Source organism: Pleurodeles waltl, chromosome 9, assembly GCF_031143425.1.
Source record: "Pleurodeles waltl isolate 20211129_DDA chromosome 9, aPleWal1.hap1.20221129, whole genome shotgun sequence".
NCBI classification, from domain to species: Eukaryota; Metazoa; Chordata; class Amphibia; order Caudata; family Salamandridae; genus Pleurodeles; species Pleurodeles waltl.
Window position 1 is genome coordinate 1009307868 of NC_090448.1, and position 17130 is coordinate 1009324997.

The window sequence follows — 17130 nt, forward strand, 5'->3', positions numbered from 1 at the left end:
TACGCTCTGTAAGGGTAGATGGCAGGACATTGACGTGTGACTCTTCAGAGTGCCCCTTAAAGTGTATGGACGGATGCCTCCCTCTCTGGGAGCAGGCCAGCTAGGAAACTTTAGGATCCATAACTGGGTGATGGCAAAGCACAATGTGCTGGATGGATATACAACACTTGGGCAGCACACACACGTGTGATGGTGTGCACTGGTAAAGGGCTACACAACTTGCGTGGATTAAGGATGGCTACTTGGGAATTTTCTTTTGCGTGGGTAGAATTGTCGAAATAGTGATTGTGGGAGGGTGTTGTGGTGCATTTTTAGCCGTTTCATTTTAGGTGAGACTAGAGTGTGTAGCTGGAGGTCGGTGGGAGCGTTGCATGTGTTGATGGGTGGAGATGATTCTTGAGTGGAGGTTAGAAGTGGTGAATGTTGTCATGAACATGGGTAGGAGAGATGTTGAAGGGTTGTACTATTTAGTGTAGGTGAGGAAACGTGGGTCTGAGAGCTCTTTAAGGGTTGTGCTAACTAGCTTAGGAGATGAAAAGTGGATCTGAGAGATGTTGAAGGGTTGTACTAGCAAGTGCAGGTTGTGAAACGTGGGTCTGAGGGATGGTTGTTGTAGTACAATCTTACAATCTCATGATTCTGGTGACTCTAAGGGCCCAATTTACAAACTGCAATTTGTATTATGTAAGGTATTAAAGTAGTAATACAGTAATGCTACTTACTTATTTACTGCAGAATGCAGTTGATAAACCTACAAGTGCAAATCTCCACCTCCACCTTTCCTATCTTTCCAGTGGGGAGATTCTCATACATGTAAGTTTACTGCTTAGCAGTAAATGTTGGAGGTACCAGGGGAGTGGTGGGGAAAGGGGAATATTTATACTACTAACCAGGAGTAGTTTGGAGAGTAGTAAGGACAGGTTTAGGGATGGGTTTAGGGAAAGACACCCACCTGCAAAAGAGCAGGGCTAACTGTGATTAATAACCTGCACTTTTAAAGTTACTACAGCCAAACAAGACCCAAAACAGTAGTAAATGTACTCCAGCTTAGACTTGGAGTAAATACAGCCGCACGCATGGCCAACCACTGATACTGAAACACCCTCTCATAGAAAATAATGGAGACAGGCACTTAAAAAAGGTCCATATGAAATAATGTTAAAATAAATTAATTTATATTGCTTCCAAATTTTGCTGGACGCCACTGTGCTTCCTAAACGGGGAGCGCTTCAGCTAATTAAGAGCCAGCAACCTCAAAAAAACATGTAACGCCACAATCCCTTTTCGAACGTAGAAAAATTGAATAAATGCTCGTGGTGTAGCTGCAAGCTAAAAATCTATTGTTGCAGTGCTGCCAAAAGCACAAAATATCTCTCTCTATATGTATATAAATAAATATATATTACCTACTGGTGGGTGCCAGTAGGTAGTTATAGTTAGGACCTAGTTTCCTTAAACAGCTCCCGCCAGGTCACAGCAAACACTCCGCTCGCAGTGAGGGAAAGATGTTAACCAGCTTCCCTGCCCGTGGAGATGCAGACAGGGTAACAGAGGAAACATTGCTTTCACAGAGAGGGAGCTGCTTTAACAGCTCCCTCTATGTGACAGCAATGCTGGCTTATATGAGTTGGGGAACCGGCTGGGACAGCAGAGGCCTTCAGGCTCCCCCGCGCCCTGAACATTGTGACTGGGTGCCCCGAGGGGCACCTAGGTCACATTGCCGGATCCAGGGGGACAGGGTCCCTTGGTGTTGAGAAAGCAGCACACATAGAGAGATTAAAAAACTAGGAGAGATAAAGTTATTTCTCCTTGTTACGCCTCTTCTGGGGAGGTGCAAAGTTTTGACACATTCCCAGGTTTACATATTCTTGTAAATGTGGAAATGTATCTGTTAGAAATGGGGTTTTTGGTTGACAGTCAGGTTACCCCCTGTTCAAGCAAGGACCCTCACTCTAGTCAGGGTAAAAGAGAATCACCCTCAGCTAACCCCTGCTTACCCCCTTGGTAGCTTGGCAGAGCAGTAGGCTTAACTTCAGAGCGCTAGGTGTAAAGTATTTGTACCAACACACACAGTAACTTAATGAAAACACTACAAAATGACACAACACCAGTTTAGAAAAACAGGAAAGATTTATCTAAACAAAACAAGACCAAAACGACAAAAATCCGACATACACAAGTCAAGTTATGAATTTTTAAAGATTAAACTCAAAAATAGCACTTAGAAACAAAAATGCTTCGATGAGATGTTAACACGGCATCGTGACGGAGTCGTTCCCAACAAGCCGACACCAGCGGCGCCGGACACGGAGTCGTGTAGACCCCCAAGTACAGTACCTTTGGTGAAGAGTGAAAACAAGCCGATGCGCGAAGTCAGGGATCGCGGCGTCTGTGCGCAACGTTGAATCTGTGCACTTCGAGCGGCGTGGGTCACGACATGGTGCGGCGACTTCCACGGAGTTGCGGACTTCAGCGGGGCTGCTGCGGCGTCGGGCCTGCGAAGAGCGTCGCGTTCCAGCGAAGGTCACGGCGTCAGGTGCAGGCGGCGTTACCGGATTCAGCAGCGGCGTCGGTCCGAAGTCGTCCGAAGTCGATTTCCTTGGATTCCACAAGCTTTCCTTTCAAGGGCCCAGGGACTGGATAGGGCACAACTTGTCGGGGCAGGAGTCTCTCCAGAGACTCCAGGTGCTGGCAGAGAGAAGTCTTTGCTGTCCCTCAGACTTCAAACAACAGGAGGCAAGCTCTAACTCAAGCCCTTGGAGATTTCTTCACAAGATGGAAGGCACACAAAGTCCAGTCTTTGCCCTCTTACTCTGGCAGAAGCAGCACTGCAGGAAAGCTCCACAAAGCACAGTCACAGGCAGGGCAGCACTTCTTCCTCAGCTATCAGCTCTTCTCCAGACAGAGGTTCCTCTTGGTTCCAGAAGTGTTTCTAAAGTCTGTAGATTTGGGTGCTCTTCTTATACCCATTTAAGTCTTTGAAGTCACCTTTCTTCAAAGGGGACTCACACCTACTTGTGAAATCCTGCCTTGCCCAGGCAAGGCCTCAGACACACAGCAGGGGGTTGGAGCTGGCATTGTCAGAGGCAGGCACAGTCCTTTCAGATGAGAGTGACCACTCCACCCCTCCCTCCTAGCAGAGATGGCTAATCAGGAAATGCAGGTTACACCCCAGCCGCCTTTGTGTCACTGTCTAGTGCGAGGTGAAAAACAACCCAACTGTCAAACTGACCCAGACAGGGAATCCACAAACACGGCAGAGTCACAGAATGGTTTAAGAAAGAAAATGCTCACTTTCTAAAAGTGGCATTTTCAAACGCACAATCTTAAAATCAACTTTACTAAAATATGTATTTTTTAATTGTGAGTTCAGGGACCCCAAACTCCACATGTCCATCTACTCTCTAGGGGAATCTACACTTTAATCATATTTAAAGGTAGCCCCCATATTATCCTATGAGAGAGACAGGCCTTGCAAGAGTGAAAAACGAAGTTGGCAGTATTTCACTGTCAGGACATATAAATCACATTACTATGGGGGTCATTCTGACCTTGGCGGACGGCGGAGGCCGTCCGCCAAGGTACCGCCGTCAGAACACCGCACCGAGGTCGAAAGACTGCGGCGGTGATTCTGACATTTGCCCTGTGCTGGCGGGCGGCCGCCAAAAGACCGCCCGCCAGCCCAGGGCAAATCAACCTTCCCACTAGGATGCCGGCTCAGAATTGAGCCGGCGGAGTGGGAAGGTGCGACGGGTGCAGTTGCACCCGTCGCGTATTTCAGTGTCTGCTGGGCAGACACTGAAATACTTTTTGGGGCCCTCTTACGGGGGCCCCTGCCGTGCCCATGCCATCGGCATGGGCACGGCAGGGGCCCCCAGGGGCCCCGCAGCACCCCCTACCGCCATCCTGTTCATGGCGGGAGAGCCGCCATGAACAGGATGGCGGTAGGGGGTGTCAGAATCCCCATGGCGGCCCATCCCTTCAGACGGGCAGCGGAAAGTCGGCGGTACACCGCCGACTTTCCGTTTCTGGCCGCGGCTGAACCGCCGCGGTCAGAATGACCCCCTATATGTCCTACCTTATCCATACACTGCACCCTGCCCTTGGGGCTACCTAGGGCCTACCTTAGGGGTGCCTTACATGTAAGAAAAGGGAAGGTTTAGGCCTGGCAAGTGGGTACACTTGCCAAGTCGAATTTACAGTGTAAAAATACACACACAGACACTGCAGTGGCAGGTCTGAGACATGATTACAGAGCTACTTATGTGGGTGGCACAACCAGTGCTGCAGGCCCACTCGTAGCATTTGATTTACAGGCCCTGGCACCTCTAGTGCACCTTACTAGGGACTTACTAGTAAACCAAATAGGCCAATCATGGATAAACCAATTACATACAATTTACACGGAGAGCATATGCACTTTAGCACTGGTTACCAGTGGGAAAGTGCTCAGAGTTCAAAAGCCAACAGCGACAGGTCAGACAAAAATTGGAGGCAGGAGGCAAAAAGATTCAGGATGACCCTGCATAAGCAAAAGTCTAACAGTATCAAAACCGATAGGTGGTGCATGGAAAAACCCACTGCAACGCCCATGGAATGCCTCCTTGATATAGAGTAAGGCAACGCAGTGCTTTATGAGGCCATAAAAAGCCAGACAAGATGGCTTTGCATCGCCTCATAGATATGATTGAGAGGCTTGTGCCAAGGCCTGCGCCCACTGGAACATCATAAAAAGTGATGCTCTGGAGCTGCAGGCCTCTTGTAAATGAGGCCATGGGTCTCTAGTTGGCAGCGGTATGCACCCTGTCCAAGTAGGGACGACAATCCTAGTCTGGGTACACACCATAAATTAACCTTTACTCACACATTGGTACAGAGCAGGCAGGATTAAATTAGGAGGCAATGCATAAAGTATTTGTGCAACATTTTAAAACAGTAAAACAGTGGAAAAAACTACACAGAAAGGATCCACGTCACGTTATAAAAATAGGGCTTAATTTAATGAACAGAATAAGGCCAGTACGACAAAAAACTAATAAGTGAAAGTCAAGATATGATTTTTTAAACAAGATCTACAAATGTAGTGCTTAGAAGCTTAAAGCACCAACTGGTGCTATCTGCTCAAGCTAGACCAGGGTAAATCCAAAGATTCAGGCTGACTGTGATGGAGCATGGGCTGGCTACAAGGACCAACCTTGTCCCACTGAAAAATTACCTTGTGTGGAGGGCTGCTTCTATGTCGAAGATCCGATACGAGAAGCAGAGGGGATGATGCGAAGGTGATGCGTTGGTTCCAATCTGTGCAGTTAGGGATGAGTCTTCATCGAGCCGGGCAGTTGTTGATGCAACATCCTCAAGCAGTGGTGTGGCATCAAAACCTTTGCGATGAAGGCGGTGTATTGTCAGTGAGCCACACAGCCGACTTTGCAATGTCTTTGTACTTGCCAGTGGCCGCCATGATGCGTCGCATCGAGGGAAGATGCATTGGTTCAGACTGGCGCAACAATGTCCAGAGGCTGTAGCAGAGCTGAGTGAAGTCTTTGATGTCTCTGAGACTTCAGATCAGGAGACAAGCCAGCAAGCCCTTGGAGTCACTTTGGTTCTGGGGACGTAGAGATGCAGGTCCTTCTCACTCCCAGACAAGGAGAGCAGCAGGCAGTAGGGCAGGCGCAACAAAGCAGGAGTCCAGTAAAGTCCAGCAGAGTTTCAGCATAGTGACAGTCCCTTCAGAAGCACAGCCTTCCTTCTTCCTGGCAGAATGTCCTCATGTGCAGAAGAGTACTGATTTGGTGGTGTCTGAGGTCCAGTACTTATACCCAGTTGTGCCTTTGAAGTGGAGGAGACTTCAAAGAGAGACCTTTAAAGTGCACAAAGTCCTTGCCCTGGCTCCAGACACACTACACGGGGTTATGCAGACCTTTGTGAGGGCTCAGGACACAGTTCATTCAGGTGTGTCAGCTCCTTCCTCCCAACCTGCCCAGGATGGCACATCCACATGCAGATGGCTACTCAGTCATACCTAAGCTCCCTTTGTGTGGCTGTCAGGAGGGAATGCACAAGAGCCCAGCTGTCACCATCCCAGAAGTGTATTCAGAGACAGGCAGGAGGTACAAGATGATATGAGGTAAGAAAATGGCAACTTTCTAAAAGTGCCATTTTCAGAACTACAATTTAAAATCTGACTTCACCATCAGTTGTGATTTTAAATTGTGATTTCAGAAATACCAAACCTCGGGGTCCCATTTTTTCCCAATAGGAAATTACACTTATAAAATTTAATAAGACAGTCCCAATGTTAACCCATGGGAGATACCCCTTGGGGTAGTAAAAAACGAATTTAAGAGTTTTTCGGTACCTGGATATGTAAAACTTAAACGTACATGTCCAATTTTTTAAATACTCTGCACCCTGCCCTTGGGATTGTCCAGGGTCTACCTTAGGGGGTGACCTATATGTATTAAAAAGGAAGGTTTGGGCCTGGGAAGAGGGTTAACCTGCCAGGTCGATATGGCAGTTTAAAATTGCACACCCAGGCTTTGCAATGGCAGGCCTGATTCATGTTTGAAGGGCTACTGGTGTTGTGGGTGGCACACTTAATGCTGCAAGCCCACTAGTAGCATTTACTTTACATGTGGTGTATGATCAGTGCGCCTCCCCATGGCTCGTTTACCCCAAACTCAAGACTGTAATTCAGCACAGGCTCAGAGGCAAATGCATTCCCTCATTTCCCTCTTTGCCAGAGACCACCCCCCATGAACATGAGGGAGCACCCCCATAGGATCTCCCTGGTACAAAAGGTGCACCAGTGAGATTTGTGTTACAGATGTTAACGCACAAATGCTTGCAGCCCTTTCTGTAATGTAAAAGTACCATGTTTGCAAATGAAAATGGATGCCAGTTGCGCCCCCAGGCAAGTTCTCTAATAATTTCTCAGTTGTTTCAAAACAGGTGTCCTGAACAAATATTTACACAATCAGTGCCTCATGCAACTGAAGTTAAGAGGTCAAAGTCACTGTTCAACACAGAAAAACGGCTCTACATGAACACAACTTAAGTCCAAAATGTACTGTGGCTTACTTATTATCATTGACCCTTTGCAAATAGAAACTCCTTTATTCAACTCATGCACAATTAATGAAAATCATTGCACATGCAGAATAATTCACATAAAACAACAAATTAGTACAAAATGCTGTCTCCAGAATTAAGTACAATTCCTTTACCACGAAAAATTAGCAGAAATATTCACAGAAATAAAACAACAAAGTGGTACACAAATAGTAAATGACTAAGGTGGTCATTACAACCCTGGCGGTCGGTGTTAAAGCGGCGGTAAGACCGCCAACAGGCCGGCGGTAAAGAAAATGGAATTACAACCGTGGCGGAAACCGCCAACAGACAGGCAGAGGACAATGAACCGCCCACAGAATTGCAACCTACCAATCCGCCACCTTTTCCGGGGCGGATTCACCGCAAACAAAAACACGGCGGAAACAGGACTTCAAAGGGAAAACACTCACCTCTGCACACCCCACGAGGAACCAGGACGCCATGGAACCAGAGCTCCACATTTTTCCACCCTTTATCTTCTTGCTCCTCTACAAGGAGCACGAACGGCGGCGGCGAAGACCACAGTGAGTACTGCACCTACGACACAAGGGAGGGGGGAGGGAAGAAACAGTGACACACACACGCAGCACGCAACACCCCCACCCCCACCCTCACCCACGACAACACACACACTAATACAGCATGATACATTACAGTTACAGCCCCCAGCCCCCCTGGAAGAATGCAAAGACAAAAGGAAATGAGGGGAACAATTGTAATATAATCAAATTCAGTATTCAAAAAATATACATACACTATTTACAAATAGATACACCAATAATATTAGTCCAAGGTATTCCACCATTAAAGTCCGTGGACCACTGGGACCCAAATGCATGGGTGAGGCCACACAAGATACCCGAACAAGACGGAGAGAACAATGCAGGGGCATCAGATAGAAATAAAACAGGCACCTCAGGGGGAAGGGAAAGGGGGGGCACCTCAGCCGGTTGAGTGGACGACGCCAAATCCACAAGGGGGCCCCATGCCCACTGTTCAATCCTAGGGAGTGCAAAGCTACAGTCTCTCAAGTCTCTACGGTGGGTGGTTTGCCCACTGTTCAATCCTGGGGAGTGCAAAGCCACAGTCTCTCAAGTCTCTACAGTGGGTGGGTTGCCCACTGTTCAATCCTGAGGAGTGCAAAGCAACAGTCTCTCAAGTCTCTACAGTGGGTGGGTTGCCCACTGTTCAATCCTGGGGAGTGCAAAGCCACAGTCTCTCAAGTCTCTACAGTGAGTGGGTTGCCCACTGCTGCATCCTGGGGAGTGCAAAGCCACAGTCTCTCAAGTGGATAACATTCTCCACTGATTCTGGAGGGGGCCTTGTGCCCAGAGTGCTTCATCCTGCCAAGGACTGAGGTAGTGGATGTAACTCTCCACTGGTTCTGGAGGGGGCCTTGTGCCCAGAGTGCTTCATCCTGCCAAGGACTGAGGTAGTGGATGTCTTTCTCCACGGGTTCTGGAGGGGGCCTTGTGCCCAGAGTGCTTCATCCTGCCAAGGACTGAGGTAGTGGATGTAACTCTCCACTGGTTCTGGAGGGGGCCTTGTGCCCAGAGTGTTTCATTCTGCCAAGGCCTGAGGTAGTGGATGTCTTTCTCCACGGGTTCTGGAGGGGGGCCTTGTGCCCAGAGTGCTTCATCCTGCCAAGGACTGAGGTAGTGGATGTCTTTCTCCACTGGTTCTGGAGGGGGCCTTGTGCCCAGAGTGCTTCATCCTGCCAAGGACTGAGGTAGTGGATGTCTTTCTCCATGGGTCTGGAGGGGGCCTTGTGCCCAGAGTGCTTCATCCTGCCAAGGACTGAGGTAGTGGATGCCTTTCTCTGCTGGTTCTGGAGGGGGCCTTGTGCCCAGAGTGCTTCATCTGCTCGTGGCGGCCTCAGTAGCATCAGAGCTTTTGGCGCTCATGGGCCTGCGGTGCTTGTTGCGGCGGTGTCCTTGGCAGCGGTGCTTGTTGCGGCGGTGTCCTTGCCAGCGGTGCTTGTGGCGGTGGTGTCCTTGGCAGCGGTGCTTGTGGCGGCGGTGTCTTTTGTCCTTGGCAGTGGTGTTTGTTGCGGTGATGTCCTTGGCAGCGGTGCTTGTGGCAGTGGTGTCCTTGGCAGCGGTGCTTGTGGCGGCGGTGTCCTTGGCAGCGGTGCTAGTGGTGGCGGTGTCCTTGGCAGCGGTGCTTGTGGCGGCGGTGTCTTTGGCAGCGGTTCAGCTGCTGGCGGTCCTGTCTGGGCCAATGGGGCTGATGGCGGTCGGCTACTTGGCAGCAGGGCTGCTGCTGGCGGTCCTGTCTGGGGCAGCGGGGCTGCTGCTGGCCGGCTCCTTGGCAGCGGGACTGCTGATGGTGGTCCTGTTTGGGCCAGTGGGGCTGATGGCGGTCAGCTCCTTGGCAGCGAGGCTGCTGCTGGCGGTCCTGTCTGGGCCAGTGGGGCTGATGGCGGTCGGCTCCTTGGCAGCGGGGCTGTTGTTGGTGGGCCTGTCTTGGGCAGTGGGGCTGCTGGCGGTTGGCTCCTGGGCAGCTGGGCTGATGGCGGTCTTCTCCGCCGTGCTGATCTTCCCAGACTTGCCGGTTTTCTTGTGCCCCCTTCCCCACCTTGGAAGGTGTTGCAGCTGACTCCACACTCCCACCTGTACCCCTGGGAGTGGCTTTGGTGGCTGGTGTCTTCCCCCTCTCCCGCCGGGCACTGGCCAACGTTTGATGCTTGACAGGTGGGGGACTGTTCGTGCTGTGGCTCCTTGCCACGCTGCCTGCCCTGCTGCCTGGTGCACTCCATAATCCGGTGACTACTGGCACCACTGGTCCTGCCGATGTTGTGGCTGAGGTGCTAGGTTGGGACCTGGAGAGTCGGGCCCTAGGAGACTGACGGGGTGGGGGAGGTGAGGGAAAGAGGTCAAGGCTGGCCAGGAAAAGTTTCTTAGGAACACTGGGACGGGTAGATGGAGGGGGTTTGGGAGTGGAGGAAGAGGTAGTGGTCGTAGGAGGTGTACGTTTGGTGACTTTGGGTGAAGGTGCATGGGCTGGAGGCTGTCGTGAGGTGGATGGCTGTTGGGTGTGTGTGTGGCTGCGTTTGTGTACCTTAAGAGGTGGGCTCACAGACACACTGGGAGAGGACACAGGGGATGTGTGAATGGTAGTGGGGGTGGTGACTGCACGTGAGCGGGGTGTGGTGGTGGGTGTGCTGGTGATGGACGTAGTGGCTGAAGATGTAGTGCATACAGGTGTGAGTGGTGATGAGACTGGGAGGGATGAGGGAGACGAGGAGGAGGGGGACACAGTGGAGGCAGTGGATGTTGGTATGTCTGCATGTGTGTGATGTTTACGTGAGTTCCTGTGAGATGTGTGGTGCTTATGTTTGCCTGAGCTTCCTTTGTGTGTTGAGGTCTGTGCATGCTGGTCTGATGGTGTGCTTGGGATAGGCTGAGGTACAGGGGTGTGGGTCTGGGTGGAGGAAGTTGGAGGGGGGAGGCTAGATACAGGGACAATGGCTGCCATCAGTGCTGAGGCCAGAGTCTGAAAAGCTTGCTGAAGGGCTGCCGGACCAGAATGAATGCCCTCCAGGAATGCATTGGTTTGTTGAAACTGCCTCTCTACACCCTGGATGGCATTCAAAATGATAGACTGCCCAACAGTGAGGGACCTGAAGTCGTCAATGGCCTCCTCACTGAGGGCAGCAGGGGTGACTGGGGCAGGGCCTGAGGTGCCTGGGGCGAAGGTGATGCCCACCCTCCTGGGTGAGCGGACACAGGGCAAAGGCTATGGGGCTGCTGGGAGGGCGGTGCTGGAGGGGGTGGTGGCGGCTGTACCTGTAGATGCGGGGGCACAGATGGGCCCGCCACCGCAGGGGAGCTCCCATCAGAGGACAAGTCCGTATCACTGGTGTCAGCTCCTGTCCCCGCCGTGGAGCTCCCCTTGCCCTCCGTCCCACTGGTGAAATCGGAGTCCGTAGTCTTGCCCTCAAGGGCCATGTGGAGGCAGCTCCCTCCTGCTCTGGTGCCACTGCTCCTCCGCCTGATGATGCTAATGCACAAAAGTACAGGGAGACCACAAAAAGGGGGGGGGACAGAAGAAAGACATGTTGAGTGCATGCATTACCGCTACTGGTGGACACGACAGACACAGAAGCCCCCTGCACTACGCTGCGCACTTGGGGTCCACTAGTCAATCCCTGGGACATGGCCTACAAGTCTATGGCCGATATCTGCACACATGGATGTCACAGGAGCCTGACTAGGTGTAGTTGGCACTGTACCCAGGTGGGGTGGGGTGCCACAGGGTCTGCCTGAAAAAGGGGACTTAACTAGCACACTCGCCCTAGCCTAGGGGATCCCACAGCCCACCTCCCCCACCCAGACACCTCCACTGCGCACTGAATCAGCAAAAAGAGTTTTTCCCATATAATCTTTCCAATTGAAATTCTAGTCTCTGAAAACCAGGAAGCAATGAACCCCAAATGTTTGATTCTCAAACATTAAATTAAACTTGCTGAACTCCTGTGATTGCCTAAAAACTTGATATGGAAAGGTATCATCCAATCATAAAACATCAACTCATCAGAATTACATTTAAAGTATAGTTTAAACGTTTTGTATTTTCTGCTTCTTCCTTTTGCGTAAGCCCACGTGGTATTAATTGTTGCATCTGAAGCACATTTCTGAACGGTTCAGTAGAGGCCTTTGTTCAGCCACTCCAAAATACACTGCTGCCGAACGATAGTTACAAAAAAGTAGAAACATTTTCAAATCAGTTCTTTCCCTCAAGAGAAACACATTTCATTAGTAGGAACACAGAATAAACTCATGAATAAAACAAAAGAAACTTGTAATTCTATGGAGATGATCTCATGCTGTTGATACTTTAGCTCAGCTTGGCAGACAGATAACTACACGCTGTGGCCTTGCTCAACTTTAGACACAGCAGAGAACAAGAAAAAGTCATATCAAAAGAAATACATTTCATTAATGAAAGTTTTAAACAAATTTGAGATTTAAACAAAGAATGTGTTATACAGCAGACATGAAATAATTCTGCTAATGTATTAGTTGTTTGTGCTTTGGCAGACATTCAACATTAGCTGCGGCCTTGCTCTTCTAGAGGCACAGCAGAAACCCAAGAAATACTCACATTAATTCAGCATTTATTTTTGCAGAGAACATGTTCTTAGAGAGACAGAATATTTTTTCTCATCACTAAGTTAACACATTTTATAAAACATGTACAGGCCTTTTACTTTGATGTCAGCCACTAATAACGTCACATTTTGGGGGTCATTCTGACCCCGGCGGTCTGAGACCGCCGGGGCCAGGGTCGGCGGGAGCACCGCCGACAGACCGGCAGTGCCCCGCAGGGCATTCTGACCGCGGCGGTTCGGCCGCGGTCAGATGCGGGAAACCGGCGGTCTCCCGCCGGTTTCCCGCTGCCCTGCAGAATCCTCCATGGCGGCGGAGCGCGCTCCGCCGCCATGGGGATTCTGACACCCCCTACCGCCATCCTGTTCCTGGCGGGACTCCCGCCAGGAACAGGATGGCGGTAGGGGGTGCCGCGGGGCCCCTGGGGGCCCCTGCAGTGCCCATGCCAATGGCATGGGCACTGCAGGGGCCCCCGTAAGAGGGCCCCACAAAGTATTTCAGTGTCTGCTATGCAGACACTGAAATACGCGACGGGTGCCACTGCACCCGTCGCACCTTCCCACTACGCCGGCTCAATTCTGAGCCGGCGTCCTCGTGGGAAGGCTGATTTGCCCTGGGCTGGCGGGCGGCCTTTTGGCGGCCGCCCGCCAGCCCAGGGCAAATCCCAAAATACCCTCAGCGGTCTTTCGACCGCGGAGCGGTATTTTGGTTGGGGAACTTCGGCGGGCGGCCTCCGCCGCCCGCCGAAGTTAGAATCACCCCCTTTGTGTCAACATTAGTTTTTCTAGTTAAAGCATTTCACATTAGTACATAAGTATGAGTACATAAGAGTTAATTATTTCATGCTAAAACTCAGCTCTCACATCACCCCTAACTTTGTATATTATTTCCAGTTATACTTATAATAATATGTAATTGTATCGTCTGTGGATAACATGAAAGTCAGCAATTCCTCTGGCCATCTTGGGCCAGAGTTAGACATACTGGGCCTGCTATAGAACAAGGGATGATTCAGCTACCTGTACACAGAGAAATTGGTTCCATCTGCCCTGCAACAAGGCATTGTTTAAGCAATCTTTTTCTAGTAAAAAAAAGGAATGAATAGGTCACTAAATAGTATTGAGCCTCAAGTCTTTTCATTTCTTTGTATTATACAAGATCTTCTGGATGGAGGTTTCTTATTGCCTAAGAAATACGCTCATATTAGGCAACTGGTTAGACTTGCAGACCTGCAAACTAAATTTCACAGTGTGATGAGGGGACGGGGCCTTGGAGACGGCGTGGTCTTGTGCTTAGAAGCACCTAAGAAGCAATTTTGCCAACGCCTCGTCCCCAAACACCGTCTTCCAAAACGAAAAAAAAGAAATGGCAGAGGCTAGTGCAGATGTCTTGGTGTGTTTTCACACCCTTTAATGGACATCCTCAGTTCAAAGCCTCCCAAAACGACTTGGAAATCCACTTTTTTCCACCTCATTTTCCCTTCCCCTGTGTGATATTGGCTCCTCAATGGATGACCGTGTGAAGGGAGCCAATATTGTGTGTCACACTGTATGAGTTGGCAGTTCTGGACTAACTAGATCTAGACCCTTAAGGAAGTTCATGGTCTTTTGCTATCAAAGTGGTTGACCTGATTGCTAGTAGTATTTCTCTTAGGTAGCTTTTATTCAGGTCCTATGTTGTTTCCTCTTGGATTGATCTCCCTACCTGGAATGGTTGCTCAAACTAAGATTTTGTGGAAACTTGATTGCTGTTTAGTGTTATACATCCGAATTCTTCGATGTAAATTAAGTTCTAGTCCTCAAGATTTTGTTTTTTTGGTTACATTTGGCATTATAAATGTGGCTTGTACGAATGTCAGCTCCATCAAGGCAACAGTGTCCTTTAACCATGCTGAGTCACTTAGGCCCTGCTTTAGAGTTTGGTGGACAGTGTGCTCTGCACAAATGTGGCAGAAAACCCCATCCATCAAAACCTAGGTTCTTCGGATCTAGTTTGAGTCAGGTAGACTGCCAGTTTTCCAATGGCAATGCCCCTTTTGGTTCTGCTGTCTGAAACCTACAACAACAGCCTGACGAAGTAGGGTCATGAGAATATCAGACCATCCACTCTATTTAGAGTGGACAGTCTGATGTTATTTTTTCTTTGGAAACACATATACAGAGCATTTGTTATGTGAAGAAGGCTTATCAAGGCCACTCTCACACCTATCTCCTCCCAGCCAAACATTAAATTGGGCACGTCATACCATTGCATCCAAGATTGTTGTCGTTTTTCCACTATCTCATACTCGTCCGTACTGGTCACTACTGTAATTGATATATCTTCTGGCACCTACAGGTACGCTGACTGTAGGTACCACGTCTACATTTCATTCAGCAACATAGGACGCCATATTGTGAGGTATTACACTATCGCCTTTTAAAACCTATGCTGGCACTGGTCGTAAACCTCAGCCTTGAAAAAGTCTAGATGACAAAACACGTGTCGGCTGCCGGTCTGTAATGATTTTTACACAAGAAATTTGAATAACTGTGAAAAGAATAAATCAAAACGAACATAACTCTGATCTTGCAACACTGTTTTATTGGCCACACCATTTGATCATTGAACTTCTCTGAATGCTTTAGTGCTTCTTTGCTTATTATTAATGTTCTTTTTTTACGTTCATGACTGCCAGGGAAAACCTGGCGGTCCCATGCAGAAAAACATACAGATGACACCCCACACCATGGAGAAGACTTCCAGGGTGTCAGGCTCATTAGTAATTTGTTTTTCAAAAAAAGTCATATATGTTATTTCTTGTATAAGGTATAAGAGGTGTTCACTGTACTGTGGCGCTTGTAACACATGGAAGACAGGGAATGAACGGGCCATCCTGAGAAACATATCAGACAAAGATACAGATCTGGATTTTAGGAGTTTGCTTAAGAAAAAAACAAAAAGGTTTGGTGAGCTACCACCTGAAACAAACTTTCAGTGCATCCACCGGAGGAGCAGTTGTGGGGGATCCTGTGAATGCACAGAAATCAATGCAGTGCTGGACGTGAGATCTAAAGATGGCGTTTCAATGTCTATTAAGGGGTTAGGCATAATGTCCCCCAACACACTGACAGACATAGTAAAGACTAGCAAGGCGTAAATCAGACCCTAAATTCTTTAGTGGTTATTGGAAGTAAAAGTCATGTTTAATACACTCTGGGGGTCATTCCAACCCTGGCGGTTGGTGTTAAAGCGGCGGCTAACCCGCCAACAGGCTGGCGGTTTAAAAAATGGAATTCTGACCCTGGCGGAAACCGCCAACAGAGACCGCCACATTAAAACTCCGACCGCCACGGCGGGACAAACAAACAGCGCGGCGGTCACCGCCAACAGACAGGCGGGAGTCAATGTACCGCCCACCCTATCACAACCCACCAATCCGCCACCTTTTCCGGGGTGGTAGCCCCGCCGATAAAAACACGGCAGAAACAGACATTTCAAACGGAAAACGCTCACCTCCATACACCCCACGAGGAATCTGGACAGCATGGAACCCGAACTACACATCCTACCAGCTATTGTATTCCTGCTCCTCTACCAGGAGCACGAACGCCGGCGCAGAAGACTACGGTGAGTACTGCACCTACGACACAGGGGAGGGGGGAGGAGAAAATATTACGGGCACACATACGCTACACACCCACCACCACCCTCACCCACTACAACACACACATCAATGCATAGCAATACATCACTGTTACAACCCCCAAGCCCCCCGGAAGAATGCAAAGACAAAATGAAATGATCATAAACAGTCGAATATATTGTATTATCGGTATATAAAAATATCACACATTTAAAACTAATATATACATAAATATTAAAAGTACGATAATTTTAGCAGTCATTGTCCGTGGACCACTGGGCCCAAATCACATGGGCAAGGCCCACACAGGATACCTGACACCAACGGAGAGAACACTGCAGGGGCATCAGATAGAAAAACTACAGGCACCTCAGGGGGAAGGGAAGGGGGGGCACCTCAGCCACATGAGTACACAACGCCAGATCCACGAGGGGCCTCCATGGCCACTGTCCCATCCTGGGGAGTGCAAAGCCACAGTCTCTCAAGTCCATACAGTGGGTGGTTTGCCCACTGTACCATCCTGGGGAGTGCAAAGCCACAGTCTCTCAAGTCCATACAGTGGGTGGTTTGCCCACTGTTACATCCTGGGGAGTGCAAAGCCACAGTCTCTCAAGTGGATGACAGTGTCCACTGGTTCTGGAGGGGGACTGGTGCCCAGAGTGCTTTGTGCAGCCCTGCCCGACACAGATGCGGCACTGCCCCTTCCGCCAATGGGCCAGCGGTGCTTGAGATGAAGGGCCCAGTTCAGCGGTGCTTGAGACGGCGGTGCCCAGCGGAGCGGTGCTTGAGATGAAGGGCCCTGTTCAGCAGTGCTTGAGATGAAGGGCCCAGTTCAGCGGTGCTTGAGACGGCGGTGCCCTGTTCAGCAGTGCTTGAGACGGCGGTGCCCAGCGGAGCGGTGCTTGAGATGAAGGGCCCAGTGCAGCGGTGCTTGAGATGAAGGGCCCAGTGCAGCGGTGCTTGAGATGAAAGGCCCAGTTCAGCGGTGCTTGAGATGAAGGGCCCAGTACAGCGGTGCTTGAGACGGCGGTGCCCTGTTCAGCGGTGCTTGAGACGGCGGTGCCCAGCGGAGCGGTGCTTGAGATGAAGGGCCCAGTGCAGCGGTGCTTGAGATGAAGGGCCCAGTGCAGCGGTGCTTGAGACGGTGGTGCCCTGTTCAGCGGTGCATGAGACGGCGGTGCCCAGCGGAGCGGTGCTTGAGATGAAAGGCCCAGTTCAGCGGTGCTTGAGACGGCGGTGCCCTGTTCAGCGGTGCATGAGACGGCGGTGCCCAGCGGAGCGGTG